This window comes from Diadema setosum, chromosome 16, assembly GCF_964275005.1.
Source record: "Diadema setosum chromosome 16, eeDiaSeto1, whole genome shotgun sequence".
NCBI classification, from domain to species: Eukaryota; Metazoa; Echinodermata; class Echinoidea; order Diadematoida; family Diadematidae; genus Diadema; species Diadema setosum.
The window spans coordinates 9195199-9202270 of NC_092700.1; positions in this window are offsets into that span (position 1 = coordinate 9195199).

Genomic DNA, 7072 nt, shown 5'->3' on the forward strand with positions numbered 1-7072 from the left:
AATAGCTAGCGAAAGAGGAGGTTGAAGTTAATGTCAACTCACTCTTGATGAGTAACCTTTGGGATATTAAAGGCCGACTGCGTTCTCTGGAAAGAACTGCGAGCATGAAATAGGTAATTTCCAGAATGCTGCAATGTATTTCTACAAAGGATATAGTTTATATTCCTTTAGTTTCACTTTTAGAAGATGAATCTAAAGATTCGTGGTAACGCCAATGGAAATCTTGTGATGTATAAAGTTATCGAAACTTCATCTTACTAACTGCATAGGATTGTGGTCGCTTGCTTGTTACACAGACAAGAAAATAGTATTTCCATTTTCGTTTATGGCCTACGTTGTTTTAATTCTAACTTGCCAGGCAGGACGAAAAGTTAATCACATCACAAAAAAGATAGTCCGAAATTTCATTTATAAAATGATTTTTTTTTTTCGTACAATTTATATCAATGGGTTGACAAGCCCAGTTGACAAATGTCATGACGTTGGGGAAACGAAACCGAAAGTTTTACGTGATATATTGCTTTTCTGGCATACGCGTGTGTCCGTACAGATTTACGAGTAGCAATGCAGGCACACGTCAGTGAACACTCAATCATGAATGTATAACAATATAGACGTAATTTACAGTCAAGATGCCAATGTGCCATCTCTAGCCACCTGCTAGCTATCGTCGTGGAAGCTGGAATACTTATTCCCTTTCTGTACCACCGATCGACTTAACATAATTATTCTGCTCAAACACACAAACCCGCCCAAACTGATCGATAAATCGCCAAATGCCGCAGTATTAAATGAAAGCGTTTCTCGCCATTCCGTTCTTGTCATATACAGTTTGCATTTTATGTGGTAATTGATTAGCAAGCAGTGTTCCCTACTCGATTTACGTGTAAATCACACGTTTCTTTAACTGCAAAAGTCATTCCTTTACAGTAATGTAGCTACTCTTTGAAAAAAAAAGACTCATATTAATTTTGTCATACAAATTATTACGTCATAGCAATAAACAGCTTGGCATTTTCTCTACAACACTTTGCTCACTGCATGTCCAACTTAACAGAAATCTACATAAGTTAATTATATCTGTTAAACAAAATGTTTTCTCAAAGCATTGCTACGTCTTTGTCTCAGATTGATGTGGCACACAGGGGTTACCACCATGGCACATAAAGGGTTAAATGGGGTTTGTCAAGTTCACTTTCGAGCCTCATCTGGGTTTGGAGAAGACCGCCAAGCAATTTGCCTTGGCCTTCTATAGCAACAATCCTCAGAAATTTCAAAAACTTGCGTCGCATATTGACAAAATTTCAGTACATATGAAACATGAAGGTTGCGGGCCTTTCTTCTGTTTATTGATTGCACTGTAGTGCAACCAATCTTACCGATGAGATATGATCCACTATGAAGTGGCATTTTTTTAAATACTAAACTTATTCTCGTCGTGGTGCCAATTCAACAAAAGTGTAAAAAAGAAAGCACAACACAATATTCACAATATTGGAAGTTAATTTTTTGCACAACCACTGTGGCTATTGCAATCCTGCATACATCACACGATTGCATTAGAGTTCTACACACAGAAATAGTCATTCAAAATTCTGACACAAAGTTCGCCTCAAATGGAAAAACTGAATACATTTGTTACAAACAAATATGAATTATTGTTAGAAAGTTCATGCAAAGACGGAGAAGCAGCAGCAAAATATTTCAGTTACAGACTGATTTTTCAAACATAAAAAAGGTGGGACACATTTGGGTCTTTCTTCGGGAGGGGGGGTGGGTGGGTGTTCGCTATCTATTTTTCTCCTTCACGGCTTGGGTTTCCATTAAAAAAAGTATGATGTTTCTCATGAAATTCTCACTTCAATAGATCAACACGTTGGGTGATTTCTCAGACTTCGTGTACCGCCAATCACAATATCCTCCTTTATAAATTGACTCATTTTGGTATCAGAGAGAAGGTCTTTGAGTGGTTCAAGATCAACCTTAAAGATAGAAACCAATTTGTTACGTTTGTTCCGTAAAGTCACGGTTCTCCTATACAGTGGCGTATCTAGGGGGGGGGGGGGCAGGGGGGCACGTGCCCCGGGCGCCACTCCTTGGGGGCGCAAAAAACGGAAAAAAAAAAACGAAGAAGAAGAAAAAAAAAGGAAGAAAAAGAAAAAAAAAAGAAAAGAAGAAGAAGAAGAAGAAGAAGAAGAAAAAAAAACTCGCCTGGAAGGGGGGAGGGAGAATGGTGGGGGGGGGGGCAGAAAACCAAATCAAACGAGATAAAAACTAAACATGATGATGACGCGGACAAAATGACAATGTTTACTGTGTTCACACAAAAATTCCATGTTCTGTGAGCTGAAATACAAACATTTTCGGCTCGCTCGCTGCGCTCGCTCGCCAAAATTTATATAAAAAAGAAGGTAAGAACAAAACGTGATGATGACAAAATGACAGTGTCTATTGTGTTCACACATGTAATTTTATATTTAGCAGGCAAAATGTTTCACGGAGCAGCGGCTGCAATTTCTTTCGTTCTGAAGCGATCGCCAACTGGATCAAAAGAAGGCGCCAACGGTTTCGAACATACGGAGGGGGGGGGGGGGCGCAAAAAAAAACAAAAACCCGAATCAAACAAGATAATAACAAAACGTAATGATGACGCGGAAATATACAAATTTCGGCTCACTCGCTCGTACTAATTCAGATTATTTTTTCAAGTCCTCGGTTTGTTGGTATAAATCGTTATCTATAAAGCCGTCACTATTACCTTGATTAGAATTGTAAGATTTAATAAGCAAAAAATGACAAGAGTTTCATGATTTGTAAGCTGAAATACAAAACATTTCGGCTCGCTCGCTGCGCTCGCTCGCCAAAATTTGTATGAAAAAAGAGAAGAAGATAAGAACAAAACGTGACGATGAGCGGACAAAATGACAATGTCTATTGTGTTCACTCATGTCATTTTATATTTAGCAGGAAAACTGTTACACGGAGCAGCGTCTGCAATTTCATTAGTTCTGAAGCGATCGCCGATTTTATCAAAAGAGGACGCCAACGGTTTCGAACATACGGGGGAGGGGGCGCAACAAAAAATCAAAGAAGATAAGAAAAAAAACGTAATGATGACGCAGAAATATTCAAATTTCGGCTCACTCGCTCGTACTAATTTAGAGTATTTTTTCAAGTCCTCACTTTGTTGGTATAAATCGTTATCTATAAGGTCGTCACTATAATTGTGAGATTTAATAAGCAAAAAATGACAAGAATTCCATGTTTTGTAGGCTGAAATACAAAAATTTTCGGCTCGCTCGCTGCGCTCGCTCGCCAAAATTTATATTAAAAAAGATAAGAACAATACGTGATGATGACGAAGACACAAATTTCAGCTCACTCGCGCGTACTAATGTAGAGTATTTTTTAAAGTCCTCAGTTTTTTGGTATAAATCGTTATCTATAAGGCCGTCACTATATCTTGTTTAGAATTGTAAGATTTGGTAAGCAAAAAATGACAAGAATTCCATGTTTTGTAAGCTGAAATACAAAAAATTTTCGGCTCGCTCGCTGCGCTCGCTCGCCAAAATCTATCAAAATTCATTACATTTAAATCACCCTCAAAAGATCCCTTTTAAGTGCTTGAAAAAAGCATCATGTGGACCTTGTTTAAAGTCCCTACCGGGATGGGGTTGCGTGGGGTTGAACACTTTTTCAGAAATTAGGGGCGCAATTTTCGTGCTTGCCCCGGGCGCCGTTTTCCCTAGATACGCCACTGCTCCTATAACATGTATAAAGCCTCTGAATTTGTGGCATTTCCCAGGGAAATGTTCATGGTCCTTTATCCTTTATCATTCTATCAATGATTTTCAAAATTCTGACGTTTCCATTTTTTCTCACTCTGATCCATTTTTTTTTTGAAAAGTATTGTAAATACGTAATCAAGTATAGCTTTTCAGATTGGACTACATCGAATAAGTGTTCATTAAGTCTAAGTAAAACAAGGTGTGTGTTTATAGTAATGATAACACCAAATAATTTGCATGGTAAAATCACTTTTTTCTCCTTATACAAGGCAATACTATTATAGAAGAGGTACATAAATCTACTAAGATTTTTAGGTTTTATCTTTAATGATAAACTCTCCTGGAGTAAGCACGTTGATGGTTTTGCCGAATTAATTCCCGATATATAAGTATTGTGCACAAAAACAGGACTTGTCATAATCATTAATGCTATGCTATACTAAAAAAAAAAACTGCTGTATCTGAAAAAGGGAGTCTTTACGCGGATTACAAGGTGTATTAAAATCGAAATTTCCTGTAAGTACAAAATAAGGTAATTCGGATTATTTGTTGCGCTTCTTCTAAATCACACATCCTAACAATAGATGCGTTATTTGCTTAAACAGAATTCTGAAGAGAAATGCTTTATCATTTTAATACTTTCAACTGGATGAATTTATGCCTGAATAATAGTATTATTACAATAATGTTTTCCACATGTTTTTGATTATGTGTGACCCTGCACCACAAAACCAACAAAAGTTGCTAGGCATGGTATTTTAGACAAGGGCAGATTCTGAAAGAGCAGACTCTATAAGCTTTAAAATAGTGTATAACTCAATTCAAATGGAATCTCCTAACCTAAAAGGGTGAACTGAGAAAGGAGGCTCTTAAGTACAGGGTCAATTCAAGCGCTTAATCGTTACTAAGCCGTGCTACCTGTGTCATAATTGGGAAACACACACACACACACACAACAACAACAACAACAACAAAACAAAAGAATATGATGTAAACCACTGTAGCAACAACAATGAAGGGATTATCAGATTAAGGTGAAATTGATCATGCTCTATTAATACATTCTGTCCATGATGAATGCCAACTTTCAATGCAGTCATCCTTTTAAAAGTTATGAGAGATAAAAGTGAAGAGTGTGCAAAGGAATTTCAAGAAATGAAAAGTGGTTTCTAAGAAAAACCAAATCGCACTATTCTACCAAAAAAGGGTAGAAGAAAAACTGCTGAAAACCCACTTTCCCATTCAATTTACGATCCCAAACTTTAAAATAATGTAGAAGAGGAATAGCTCTTTCAGAAAATACGGAAAACTCAAAATGGACTTGGTTGACCAGTTTCACCTTTCTTGAGTCCTCACGTAATATCAAGGGGTGCGACTTTTTGTTTGTTTTGTGATGCACGGTCACATATATTTAGAAACGAAATCCAAGACAATCTTCCAGAAACAACCATCACAACAATTGAATGAATGTCATTTAGACCTACGTTTGACCGGCACACTTTTTACAAAATCCGCTTTTGTCTCTTGTGGCCCTTTGTTCCAGAATTCCCTAATTGGAAATGGCATCAGAATTTGAATTTGATATACAACCTCAAACTGAAAATAAAAATACCTCTTTTAAGCCATTACCTCATCTGAGGCTCATCATAACTGATACCAGCTGGTTGATATAATAAGGCTAAAAGTCCACACAACCTTCCACAAAAAGACGTTCTGAAAATGTTTTGACAAAACGTCCAAACAACGAACTTAGAATGTTTCAAAAATGTTCAGAAAACATCCAGTTGTTAGCTGGGTTATTCCTAAGCACATAACGTGCACCGACGGAAGCTGTGAATAAAACATCGTAGAGAGAAGTTGTTCTCCGAATCTGATGTGGCTGCTCTTATGTACATTCATAATAATAAGCATGTTGTGCACACGTGTGTGTTGTAAGCGTTTTTCGAATCGGGCCAACCTTCGCAATGCAGCGTATTCACGACAACGACCGTGTAATAATAAAAGTTCATACAGAAAGTAACAAAATCATTTCTTATTTGCTTTCCAACCTTGAATGAAACAGAAAACCACAGTGATAGACCAACATCTTGCTGATGTCACATTTACAGTGTATGGACTAATGGATGAGAATCAGAGTTAAAACTCATATAGGTTGAGACAGCTCTGATTTTTTCCCCCTTGAGAAATAGTTGTTTTCCGCACTTTTCTAATTTGCAATTTCCAAACATTCCACCAGAACTGTGCACCTGATCGTTGCATTTTTACCTCCCACACTTCCGCCAGCATGGTTGCTGCAATAAGGGAGTTCACGGTTGCGATTTGCGCACGTGCAAAATAAAGGTCAAATGAGAATATTTGTGTATTTGCCATTGACTTTTAAACGAAAAGAATCCTCAGGCAAATGAGGATTTGGAATGTTAAGTTGTGTGTTTCACCTTGTTAGAACGCACAAGGAGAAAGTGATTCATCAATTATGTTTAACAAAAGCTGCACACGCATTTCATTGACATTGATTACAAAGGTGGCATGCTTCAACAAAAAATGCTCTGTCACATGTCCTTTCCATGTTATTTGAAAGTCTGTGGTGTAGGGGTCATGCGCTAACCATTAACTCCCTTATGCTTTGCTTGCATGTCCCTAGTCTAGACCCGTATCAGGGCGATTACTCCCCCCCCCCCCCCCCCCGTCTAAATACTGGTTACAGGTAAGTGTAAAAATTAGGGTTAGGGTTAGGGATGAGTCGGAAGACCCCCCCAGACCGATTTTTCTCAGCAGGCAGCTATTATATGATATTGCCACGGAATCTCAAGCGAGCCTGTATAAAATAATACCCGTGAACTTTTTTACACCTCTGCTGTCATCTGAGGGCAGTCAATCGGGAGATCTGGGGCCCCGTTTCATAAAACTTGTCATCAGTGACAACTGCTACATTTCTATGACAAGTTTGCTCTCAGCCAATCAGATGCAAGGATTTCAGTAGCTTGTCACATCTATGACAATTTGTCAATGACAAGTTTTACGAAACGGGCCCCTGGACTATTATTTCTCTCTCTCTCTCTCTCTCTCTCTCCGGCTTTTGGTATCGCACCATCACTAAACTTGATGCGTACAGATCGAATAGTAACTGAAAAAAAAAGAAAATTAGAAAAAAAACACGGTCGGCGCCACGTTTTTAAAGTCAGTTTATATTGACTTTTTCGGTGCTATTTCTTGATTTCAATTTCAACTGACAAGCAAGCAAAGAAACAAAACAAAACAAACAAACAAAAGAAAAGAAAAAAGTG